The sequence below is a fragment of the Camelus bactrianus genome, chromosome 30, assembly GCF_048773025.1.
Source record: "Camelus bactrianus isolate YW-2024 breed Bactrian camel chromosome 30, ASM4877302v1, whole genome shotgun sequence".
NCBI classification, from domain to species: Eukaryota; Metazoa; Chordata; class Mammalia; order Artiodactyla; family Camelidae; genus Camelus; species Camelus bactrianus.
The window spans coordinates 23745867-23758892 of record NC_133568.1 but is presented as its reverse complement, the minus strand read 5'-3'; the positions used below and the strand labels follow the sequence as shown (position 1 = coordinate 23758892).

Here is a 13026-nt window from a genome sequence, read left to right as displayed (position 1 = left end):
TGTTGAATCAGTGTGGATCTTGTTCAGCAATTTAAGGCAAATGACTAAATACAAAAAATTGTTGAGTAAGTACCACACAGGAAGCAAAAAGTCTTAATACTTTGGGTAGCTTCTTGAAAATCAGAAAAACTAATAGCATTTGATTGTACCTTCAAAGTTTTACAAGCAAAACATTCTCAAGCAATGTCGTCATATGTAATCTACGGTTGTAATCTAAATTTCAGAAACATTTCTGTGCACTGTATATAAATACATATCACAAAGGTACAATTAGAATTAAACACAGAATATGTACAAAATGAACAAGGAGTCTACAACATGGTGATCTGATATATGGAAACCCTATGACAGGAGCCCCGCATGGAGTTAACGAACACATCATCACTTCACCTATTTACCTTTTTTCTTTTTGGTTCTTGTTTTTGGTGAGAACATTTAAAGGCTACTCTCTTAGCAAATTTCAGTTATACAGTACAGTGTTATCAACTACACTCGCCATGCTATACATTAGATCCTCAGACCTTATTCATCTTATCACCAAACATCTGTACCCATTTAGCAACCTCTCCCTGTTCCTTCACCCTACCCCGACTCCCAGTGCCTTTTTAGATTCCACATGTAGGTGACACCACTCGTATTATATTAAAACCTAAGAAGTAGACACTAATGGCTTCCTTTCAGAAGAGAAGAGACTGGGCCACAGAGAAGCTGAGTGGCTCATGCTATTTCACACAGAGTTGAGACTTGAATTAGGTGTGTCTAAACCCAACGCCTGCGCTCTGCCTAGTAACACATATTGTCTTCTCCTCTGTTTTGTTTGGGGGGGGGTCAAAAATATGGATTTGAAGAGAAATTATGTAATTGTGTTGTGTTAAAACCATAAATCACTGCACAAATGCAAAGTTTCATAGTCCACAGTGTTACACAAAGTTGCCAAATGGTTTTACCAGTTTGTATCTGACTTTTAGCTTTGCCTCTGATGCTTACTGCTCTGTGAAGATTTTTTATTTTTGAATTATGTAGCCACATTAGCTTACTTTTTCTCTTATTGCTTCTAGTATGGTGATACTGACTTAACCTGTGGAGAAACAGGCTTTTCGGAACATGATGTAATATTTAAAACTTGAAATCAAGTTGAAAACAACACAAATACGGATAAAAGTTGAGTAGAGTTTGAAAGAAAAAAAAAACCTGCAAAAACCCACAAAGAGAGTTACTTACTTTCTAAGATTAGAATGATGTGGCAAAACCAATTTGGGAGTGAACCGTCCTTGCAGCGCTCAGCAGAGAAAAATGGAGTGAAAATACCAACAACTGTACCTCCGAGGCTCTGTGCAGTCAACGAACTGCAGCATATGTTAAAAAGATAAATCACTCTACGCAAGTAAAGTGTTATAACTCACCATGTCAGATGAAGGTGGTAACTTGAGATAGATCTGCTCGTGTTTCCACATGGAGCTGATCCGGCATTTCCTCTAAAGGAATAGAAAATAGAGACAGAGGTAAATTGCACTCCTTCCGTGGTATGTTTTTGTGCATCAGTCAAATCTATTGAACTGAGTGCAGTGAGAGGCCATATGCACCACAGCAAAGGAGTAATTGCTATAACTCGTTTATCTGAATTCCACTTAGAGGGAGAACCTGTGGTATGGCTTCACAGTTGTACTGCAATAGTCATACTCAACACGTGTGCACATTTTATTTCCAGCTTTAGCCTTGAATGCATTTTGGTCATCTTCAAAAATCGCATCCACTTTCTGAAGATGAGAATGCTCCAATTTCAGAAATATCAACAAAAAAGTTGTACAAATTGTGAAGAAATTGTCCACTGAGAGTTTGAAAAATGAACAACATTGGAATATTTGAAATACACAAAGGACTTTCCAAGACTACAGAAGATTACTTTAAATTGAACATTTATTTACATATATAACTGCTCTTTTATTTACTAAACACTGAGCTTTCAATCAAGCATAGAGAATGCAAAAACAATAATTTAGAGTTGAAAATTTTGTGCAGTTTGTTCTGGTATGTTTATGAACATTCTTGTATGTATGTTTAAAAAAAAAACCCTCTTGCTACATTATGGTCAGTATTCTGGGCAGTAAAGTAAAGCACACACAAGCAAATTTCTGATACTATTGTTAGCCCTCTTACTTGCCTTCCTAAGCCTTATTTTGATATCTGTAAACTAAGGTTATTCACAGATTGGTTTTGAGAGCTACATGAGATGATATAATTAAACTCCTCATCCCAGTGCCAGGCACAATGTAAGCACTTAATAAAAAACAGTCTCCAATCTACTCATTTTTCTTCTTAGATTTTTTTTGTCACAACATTTTCTTATCCACTCATAATTTTGTGTTCACTTTCTTTAGCTTTTGACAGCAACAAGTAACTTATCCTTTTGATGGTCTCATATATACATGTGCGTATATGTATGTATATCATCACCTTAATCATTTCACACAGAACTTAACATTAATTCATTTCCTCAGTACATGTTTAATGAGCAATCATTTAGTGTAAGAAAACCTTACATATATTACATTATTTAATCCTCTCAAGAAACCTAGTAATGACTTCATTTCACAAGTGAAGAAAGTGAGCCACAGAGAAGTTAATTGACTCGGCCTCATTTCACACAGAGTTGAGAAATTAGGTGCATCTAACTCCAAGATTCATGCTCTACTTAGTACAACATATGGCCTTCCATATTGTCGCTGTTTAGTTGGGGGTCACGTCAAAAGATATGGATTTGAATAGCAGTTTTGTAATTGTTCTTTTGTATCTCCCACTAGACCCTTAGTTCCAAGAAGGCAAGAATGTTTTATATGCACTGCATGGCCCCTAACTCCTCAATAAATATCTGTTGAATAAATACCTGGAATTTAATAGGAAGCTACATATGATCCTGAACTTTTTATGAAGTTGATATAAAACCCTATACTATAAGGAATTAAGAGGAGGTAGGGATGAGAATAACGCCAGTTGATGTGTTAAGAAAAGAGAGTATGAAACAGGTAATGGGACCTGTTGATTGAGTAGGATAGAGCAAGGAGAAGGATGGAGAGGACTTTCCATGAACGCATGTGCAAAGGCAAGGAACTAGCAAGGTAGACTAGATGGCTTGAAAATTCCTGCACGTGGCTAGAGAAAATAATGTCAGATGGTAATCTGCAGTCCAGTTTCTTGAACATGAAGCAAAGGGGGTTGACATTACCCTGCAGAAGATGGAGGGTGGAACTAAAAAAGGAATAGGGAGTTTAATGGTCATTCAGAGCCGTTAGAGCAAGCTTCTCTCTTTGACCTGCTGTGTATTGTGTCAATATAATCCAGGAACACTGCCTATACATTCTAGTAACACATATGCCCTGTACCATCAGGAAATACAGCAACATGGAATGATGCAAATGTCTTCAAAGAAACCATGAAAGGCAGTGGTTTCCTTACTCCATGCAGAATTATCTTTCTTTCCAAGGAGAAGGATTCCTTGCAGTTACTTAAGATGGAGATTTTCTGAGGAAAGACTGACCGCAAGATCAAACCCTCACATTTTGCTGGGCGAGGCACTGCCGTCAGGGGCTGTGCTGGGCCTCAGGGCCTTTTTCACATTCACAGGAGTTAGGGCTCTTTGCTCGCAAGAGTGCTGCGGCACCGTTTCTACAGAAGCATAGCGATGAGCCTTGGCAAGCACCTGTTCTGAGTGGAAAATCAGGATGGAGAAGTGTTATCTTTGTGAAAAATGCAGTAAGTTACACTGACTGCGAGGAATATAAGGGGGTGTAAAATCCTGAGCACGAATTCATTTTGATTTGTTTGTACGTTTCCTAGGGCATGTTTAGTGCCTCGTGGCTGGAATATTCTGGGCTACTCAGTGATTACAAATTGCGCCGTTATATTTCCTTAACTTATTTGCTTGTCTCTTCTATCTTAATAAAAAAAGTTCCTCCGTCAACTGTAGTTTTTGTCCAACTAGACTTCTCTCACTCCTGCCTTCACAGTCAAGTTCATGGTAATGGAATCGTTCTTCACTCAAGAATGCACCCTTTCAACACATGGCAGTCGCTAGTCATGTGGCACTTAAGTGGAAACAGTCCCCTAAGATGGCTAGCCGTCTCTCTCCTCGAAGCCCAGTAGGCAATTACCATACTTAGTTGACCTCCTTATAGCATCTCCTGATTCTTCTTTTTTATTCTTTTCTCTCGGCTTCTTTGTTGCCACAGTCTCCAGGTGGCCCACATACCTGGCTACTCTTTCCCAGCCTTTGTAGGTGCTTCTTTTCTGCCCACCCCTTCAATGCTGGTGTTCCTTAGGATGCCCTCTCTGAGTCTCTCACTCGTCGTAGGTAATCGCATTCCCTTCTGCATGTTACTGACTTCCAAATCACTACTTAGACTCCCAATTTATCTCTTAAAGTATCACAAACAAAGGAATATAGTGTTTCTAAATTTTGGCTCCCTTCTTCCCCTTCAATCCAGCTGACGTTCCTTTTCCTAACTCATTGCTAATATCTTCCTAGCTGTGCTACACAGATCCTAAGAATCTTTTTTAACCCTTTCAATCTCTTCACCCACACACCCATCCCCTCCACATCCCATCACGGACTCAGCTAGGTGGAACACCTTTCCAACGCATTTTTTACACTACAGCTAGACTTAGCTTCCTTTTTACTGTTATCACCCAGCTGTAAAATCTTTAGTAGCTTCCCTTTGCTTCGGGATGAGCCCCAACTCCTTAAAATTCCTTCCTTTGCCCATCCTCACATTTCTGATCTCACGTTCTACATTCTGGCCATACTGATCTTCTTTTAACTTCACTGCATGTTAGTCTACTTCAGATACCTGCACCTCCGACCATTACCCCTCAGGTTTGTGTCAGAAGCCTTGACATCGTGATGTTCCCCTTCCTGAAATCTTGCTGGCATCCTCCAAAGCCATGCAATTTGGGGGATTTTACCTAGATCTAGGGTTGGACCCTGATAGATCTAAACTATTGTAGTCCACTCCACAGGGAGTGCTCCATTGGTCAGCCATAAAATAAATTTAGTTTGTGGTGATCAGAATGTTCTAAAAATGAGATAAAATAGAAAATACAGATTCTATTATCACCATACACCACTTTGCTCAGTGTAGTCTGTGATAACTGCTCTTCTGTTTGTCTGTGATGTCCACCAGCTACAACACAGTGGCTCTTATCTTGCATCATACACAAAAGTTAACTCAAAGTGGATTTAATATTAAGTATAAGACACAAAACTCTAAAACTCCTAGAAGAAAAATAGGGGAAAGCTTCATGATGCTGGACTTGGCAATGATTTCTTTGATATGACATAAAAGTATGGGGACAACTGGAAAAATAGACAAATGGGACTATATCAAACTTAAAAACTTTTGTGCATCCAAGGACATAATCAATAGAGTGAAAAGCATGTGCATCCAAGGACATAATCAATAGAGTGAAAAACAATCTATGGAATGAGAGAAAATATTTATAAATCATATCTCTGATAACCGGTTATTATCCAAAACATATAAAGAACTCAAACAAGTCTATATTAAAAAGACAAATAATCTGATTTAAAAAATGGACAAACAAGTTGTAGGAACAATTCTCCAAATATACAAATGACCAACAAGCATGTGAAAAGATGCTCAACATCACTAATCATCAAAGAAGTGCAAATCAAACCCACAATGAGTTATCACTTCACACTTATTAGGATGGCTACTACAAAACAAACAGAAAACAACAAGTGCTGGTGAGGATGTCAAGAAACTAGAACCTTGGTGCCCTGTTACTGGGATTGTAAAATGGCGCAACCAGCAGGGAAAGCAATTATAGACATTCCTCAAAAAAACCAAAACTGCCGTATGATACATTTACCCCAATTTTGGGTATGTAGCCAAAAGAATTAAAAGCAGTCTCAAAGAAATATTTGTACATCCGTGTTCATAGAAGCACTGCTCACAACAGACAAGATGTGGAAACAACCCAAATGTCTATTGATGGAGGAATGGATAAAGAAAATGCAGTATATACATACAGTGGAATATTCTTCACCTTGAAAAGTGAAGTAAATTCTGTCTTATCCTACAACATGGACAAACCACCCTGAGGACATTATCCTAATTGAAATAAGTCACAACAAGACAAATAATCTATGGTTCCACTACTCTCTAGTCCTCAGATGCCACTCAAGTTTTGCCTTTTTTTGCCATACTGCTCTGCATAGCAACAGGATCCAAGTCCAGAATCTTGTATTTGTCAGTTTCCTTTAGTTGCCTTCAATTTGTAACACTTCCTCGATTTTTCCTTGATCTTCTTGCCCATGACACTTTAAGATTACAGACTAGTCAGGTTATTGAGTGTTCCTTAGTTTGGCTTTGTGTGACGGTTCCTTATGACAAGATCCAGGTGATGAGTGATTTGCAGGTAGGTCAGAGAAGGGATGCTGCGGTCTCCTTGTTACACCCTATCCGGTGACACACATTTTGATTTGTCTCATTATAGCAGAACACCTGCTTAACGTGATTTCTGCCCAGCTTCTCCACCATGAAACTACCATTTCCCCCTTTTTAATTAAATAATTATTATATTTGCTTTGAGCAGTGCTTATTTTTTCACTATGTATTATATTGTTAACAATTTTTCATGACATTAATATTCCTAAATTTTTTAATGCTGTATAACATTCTATTGTATAAATGTATCATTGTATGTGTGTGTATTACAATCTATATTGTTTTTAACTTAACAATGTATTATCACTATTAATGATAGGGTGTTGAACATATTTTTATATTTTATTGTATTATTTAATTATTTTATTTTGGCAGGGGGGTGGTAACTAGGTTTACTTATTCTTAGAGGAGGTACTAGAGATTGAACCCAGGACCTCGTGCATGCTAAGCATGCGCTCTACTACTTGAGCTACACTCTCCCCTTGAACATATTTTTAATACTGATTTTTATTCATGATTTCATTTTAAAGCAGGCATGTTTTTAGTCTTAGTTTTTCTGTGTAAAGTGACACAGTTGCATAAAGATACTAAAATGAATTAATGGGTAGTAAAAGTAGAATTCTAAGGACTGTTAAAAGCTTTAAAGTTATTAGATATATGAAACAGTACACATGATTAACATGCTTGAATGATTAATTTTTCCTTTACAATATACCCTCCAAAATATTAGGGAAATCCACTTAGAAAAAAACAGTGGATAGATTCTTAATTCAAAGAAAAAATAAACCTGTATCAACTTAACATTATTAAGAAGGTATGCCACAAACCCTTTATTTTCATTTTTCAGTCGTGCAAATATTGGCTTATACAGGAGTTTTGCAGACTAAGGTTATATGGTGGGGGACTCTCATGTGTGGGTTTGTCCTCACCAGAATCAGAAAGCAGTTCTGTGTACCCATCTCTTGGTGTTACTGCACTAGCTTACAGCACTGCTGGGAGCTTTTCATCACCTAAGACCACTGCTGAGTTATTAACTATTGCCGCAGGCCACACGCTAAATGAAATGGTTCTATCTCGGAGGTTAACTATAGAAAATTTTAGAAACGAAGGGGGTTGCAGGATTTTCTTTATGAAAATCACTTTGCACGTAGAAGTTTTTTGTCTAACAAAGAGCAATAAAAAACTGGGTATTTCATAAAAAGATAGAAAGATTTATGTATGAAAAATAGCATTCGGTTTACGTTAATATAGAAACAATACAAAGGAGAAGAATAAGACTATTATTTTTAACCTTTGGAATGCTATTTATGATTTGGAATATTATATTCCTTTTGTGCATAATACTTTCATACTTTTTTCTTGTTTTTTCATAAATGTAATATACACATTTTTAAAACCAGGGCACTTCTATCTGAAACAGCACAATACACAATGATTTTTTGTGTACTGGTAAAAGAAAGAGAGAGCAATGAAAGGATCTGTTTAGAGGGTTATACTTAGTTTGTATTTTCTGGAAACCAATCTGTGTGAGAAAGTCACAAACGTTTACAAGGAAATATTGGAGGTCTCTATTTAAGCTGCTACTACATTTTCATCTAATATGATTTCACACATTGTTCTGATCCATAACATCCAAACATTTCTTCATTTATGCTTCTTGTAACTACCCAGTGAGAGCAACCTCTCACTGGAAATCTAGCAGGTAACTATATTGTGCAGGTATTTTTAAGTATTTGACCATTCAAGCTTCCTGAACCAGACACTTACTTTTCCTAATAAATGAAATAAATTTTTCTGAACCACAGTATTAGGCCTTTTAAGTTTCTGCAATAGAAACAGATCTTGTTCTGAAATATAGAAAACTATCTGTTTCAATTGCTGGTGTTTGCCTTTGAGAGAAGTTAAAGGTCAAATTAATCTGGATTTGGGTATAACCTGCATCAAACATAACCCCTAACTCATTAAATACATATATGTATATATTTTCAATTTATATAACTTTATTATTCTTGTAGGACTTTTGTTAAACTTACAGACTTTTCCTGTAGTTATAAATTTCACTTTAAAAGGCCATCATTAATTTCAGCTGACCATAAATATTTGGGGCTAATTCAAAGTTATATGTCACTGGAGTATAAATAACATACAGATGTTATACTTCTCCCTGTACTAATTAACACATTTTTGAATAAATAATCTTCCTTTCCCATATCCCTATTTGATACAGTGTCTGAGAAGCAAAATTAACAACAGAAATATACAGTATAATTAACATTCAGTTTCATTTGCTTGAGTAACTTTTTTTTTTTTTTTTGAAATTCAGTCTTTTTAAAAAAATTTAAATTTCCTTGAGTGGGAAAGAATAATTGTGTTAGAGAAATTTCTGCTCCTGTGTTAATCAGATAGGTGGATCCTACAGCACATTTTACCCCAGAATGGTAACAGGTCTCAGGAGACTCCTTTAATACAACTATAGCACCTGTATGCTGGGCTGGGCTGGGCTGTTACCAGTTGCCTGGGGCAAATGTCACCATCAACTCATTTAAAATTCGCCTAGTCCAGGGCATTGTGGTATGTGCTCTTTAAACAGGTCACACTCTAATGATATACATGGTGGATATACCACGATGGATATACAAGTAAATCAAGTAAATCGTAGAGTGTGAATTAAGCTCCCCCAAGCAATCCCAAGACACTGATTCTCATTCTCCTTTAAGTACAAACTCTTGGTTGTCTGCAAGTTAATATTTAAATCTACTTCTCTATGTTTAATTAATGCTCCATTTTAATATTTTAAAGTGACATTGAAATAAAGTTAAAAGCTCCAGGGGTCTTTTGTAATCAAATGCCTTTACTTCCAGGAGCAACATTTATTTTATCTAATGAAATGCAAGTCTCTGTAGCAACAAAATGTTGCAAGAATTCTATTAATTTCCCAAGGAAACTTCCCCCATTCTAAGCAGAGGTTTTATGAGTAGCCATGGAAATTTTATCATGTACTTTCAGTACCTATTCATATCATCATATGGTTTTTCTTCTTTGATGTGTTTTTGCGGTAAAATGAGCTCAAACAATTTCTAACGTTGAACAGATCTTGCAGACCCGATGCAGACACTGCGTTCGTACTTCTGTGCCTTCCTGGATGTTTTCCCTAATATCTGTTTGTTATATCTACACTAGCTACTCTTGAGTCAGATTAGGTTTTGGTATTACTTTTGTCAGGTTTGGGGTGTGTTATAGACATGAAATAAATTAGGGATTTTTAGTTTTTTTCCATGGCCCAGAATAGTGTAAACAATACCAGAATTATCTGTTCTTTAAGATATAGGAAGAAACTCATTTGTGAATCCGTTTGTTCCGAGTGCCTTTCCAATGGCAAAACTCTAAAATCTTCTAATTTTGTCATTGGTAAGTGTCTTACTCACCTTCTTCTAATTTCTAAATTTGATTTTGGTAACTTGTATTTTGCTAAGAAATCGTATTTTTTTCTCAATTTTCCAACTGACTACTATGTCGTACACTTAGTATGTGTCTACAACCCCTCCACTCTCCTCCACATCTCCTGTTCTGATTTCCATTCCATTACTGGTCTTGTCATTTAAGCTCACTTTCTTTTTGCCTTGGTAAGGCTTCGTGGAGTTAATCTCTTTTATTAATCTTTTCAAAGTATCATATTTCAGATTTATTTAGTTTTTCAAAGGGCTTTTGTTCTATATTTCAGTTTGCATAAGCTTTATCTTTATTAGTTTTCTACATCTAGTTGCCCTTGGTTTTTTAAATTGTTCTAATTTCTTAAGATAAAAACGTAACTCCTTACTTTTCATCTTTATTCTTTACAGATTAAAATATTTGTGGTATACAACTTATTTTAAATTCAGCTTTTTCTGGATATTTTAGGCTATGGTACTAAGCATTCTTCCTTTTAATTTTTTCTTAATATTTGTATGTTCTATCAGCCATTAGCATTAACTAATATGTTTTGAGTTTGCATTAATATTCAAGGTAGATATTTGCCTTATTATTAGCTATTAATTTTTGAAAATACAGTTTCACTTCATTCCTACATAGTTTTTCTTTGTTTACAAAATTTGACTATTTTCTGACAGAGTAAGTATAAGCTTTAGTGAATATTATTTGCTGCATTTCATTCCTTTGTTCACTTCCCCTTATTTTTCCTGCGTTTTAATCACAGATCTATACTTGTTTGCTCTTGAATCTCCTGCAATTGTACATAATAGTAAAAGTTGCTAACACAGGGTACTTACTAAGGCCTGGATTCTCTTCTAACCAAAATGCTTTCATACCCACACCATGCACAATACTCTCAAATGGGTGTTATTATTACTCCAATTCACAGATGAATAAACTGAGGCACAGAGACATGAAATACGTTGTTCAAAATCACACCATTAGTCGGTCAGTGACAGAGCTGAGACCAAAACCCAAGTAGTCTGGCGCTCAAGGCTGCGAGGAAGTAGCTTCTGTGAGACACAAATTTTAAAAAATTGTCAGAAAGCACACACTAATGTATGGAAATGAAGGTAAGAAATTCTTCTTTTTTGCTTTTGTTTTTAAATTTTACATATAGTAGTGACACAAATGTCTTCCTTTTCTAGCATCTCAGCTATGGTGTGTTGTGAACGTTCCTGTTTCTGCTTTCTTTGCACTTGATGCTCTAAATATACGCTAATGGATCTACAGCTTATGGTGTCATAACCAACTGAAGTGCAACTATCACAACGTATAACATTGAGAAGGGTTAGCGTTTCGGGTGCGCATTCTCTCATACCTACGACAAGCAGGACAGAAATTATCCAGTCCTGAGTGGGTCATCCCTTTTTACTCTTCCGATCATGTCACTTCTCCCTTCTCAGCTTTCATCACAGGCCTGCTCGTGCAGGCTCCTAGTGCTGCTGTGTTGAGTGAAGCCCGGATCTGACCTTCTTGGTATCCAGGTTCTCTAACTCCAAGTGCCTGACAGTTACTCACTTTCAAAGGTTTACGTATTTGGAAAATGTCATTTATATTAAAAAGAAAAACATAATTCGAAATAATTTTGCTTTAGAAATGATTTGAATCTTAAAAGTAGAAGCCAGTCTTAAATACAGTTTTATTGTTTTACTGCTTCTCAATTATTTTAGAAAACTGCCCTCGGTCCTGGGCATTTCTCTTTAACATAGAAGTTACTATGGTCTCAAATCCCTTTTAAAAAGAGAGAGACTTTTATCCATTTAGTGGGTGAAAGAGTTAGAGTTTATGCTTAAAAGGATAAAATATATTCCACTGTTGTATAGACAAATGACTACTGAAAGTCATATTGGAAGGAGACATTAGAGTTCCTTTTTCATGTGTACTTGAAGTTCTGAGGTATATTCCTTCCTCATTTTCCCATGAAGTTACCATCCAACCTACTCTGTGAATGAAAAGTTGGGTTCTATGAACTGACATAAACAGTTCCCTTATTCCAGACTTTCGGTAGGATTTGGCCACAGGGACACACTGGCAGAAGGCTGGAGTACGGCTGGGAAAGTGGGATCAGGGTATTTATTCCTACAGCTGCCTTATCGCCAAGCCAAATCCCATGGCTCCTATCAGATGGCCCACATAGGTCTCGCTGAAATCAGGTAACTATCCCTCTATTTGCCCTTTCAGTTCTAGGTGACAGCTTCTCACGTTTCTAGCCTTAGGATGTGCCATCCTAACGGTGTGTCTGCTCTTTTTACACCTTTATATTCATAGTCACTGAATTAAACTGTTGTTAGTCACTAATTTTTGGTTGATATATACTTCCTGCTGAAAACTTAAGTGATTAAAATAACAGGTACTAAGAGACCATAGCGGGGAGCACGGGAATCTCAAGGTGAAACTGGGATTGAGTTGCACAAATATTTAATAAGCATCAGCATGTAGATAACTTACTAACCAGGAAAAATGAGTCAGTGCCAATATATGTCATGTGGTACCGTCAATAATTACTCGGGTTGTCACAGTTGATAGCATGGGCTGGGGCACAGGCAGAGGGCAACAAGAAAAAGACAATGTGGTTTAGCACTTCTTTGTTACAGTAACAATATTATCACGGTGTGATGTGGCTAGCTGTCTCTAATGGCCTAGAAGGAGCACACAGAGAAAAAGACACATCGAGATTTAAAAATGTTCCAACATGCAAGAGGAAACAGGTAACAAGAGAAAATCAGAAGTCTTTACGGCAGCTTCAAAAATGCCCTTAACTCATATCGCCCCAGGGAAGTTGCCTTTGCGCCCCAGGCTCAGGGCCTGCCTGAAACTGTTGCAAAGCTTTAGCACAGGTTCATGCACAGCATCACCAGGCCTCTCATAAGGGCATTAGGAGCCTCGGTGGGTCAGAAGGGGACACCTAAATCACGAGATGGGGAATGCAGGAAAACACAGGAAAAACTGAAAACTCTGAACTCCCCCAAATCTTAAATCTCCCTTGCTAGAGAAAGCTACCTAGCCCCCTCTTCCAACACTTCCACCCTCTACTCTTGTCTGAAAAACAAGAGCTCAGCTTCTCAAAATTGTCAATGATTACATTTGGAGA

General features: G+C 36.9%; 1 protein-coding gene across 2 annotated transcripts in view; it reads right to left on the bottom strand.

The window, feature by feature from the left end:
• Positions 1 to 13026, bottom strand: part of CCDC102B (coiled-coil domain containing 102B) — a 318630-nt gene that overhangs the window by 300243 nt on the left and 5361 nt on the right. For both annotated transcript variants that reach the window (XM_074355387.1, XM_074355386.1), the window contains exon 2: positions 1404 to 1475. The gene's annotated coding sequence lies outside the window, so the exon portion shown is untranslated. The remainder of the gene's footprint in view (positions 1 to 1403; positions 1476 to 13026) is intronic.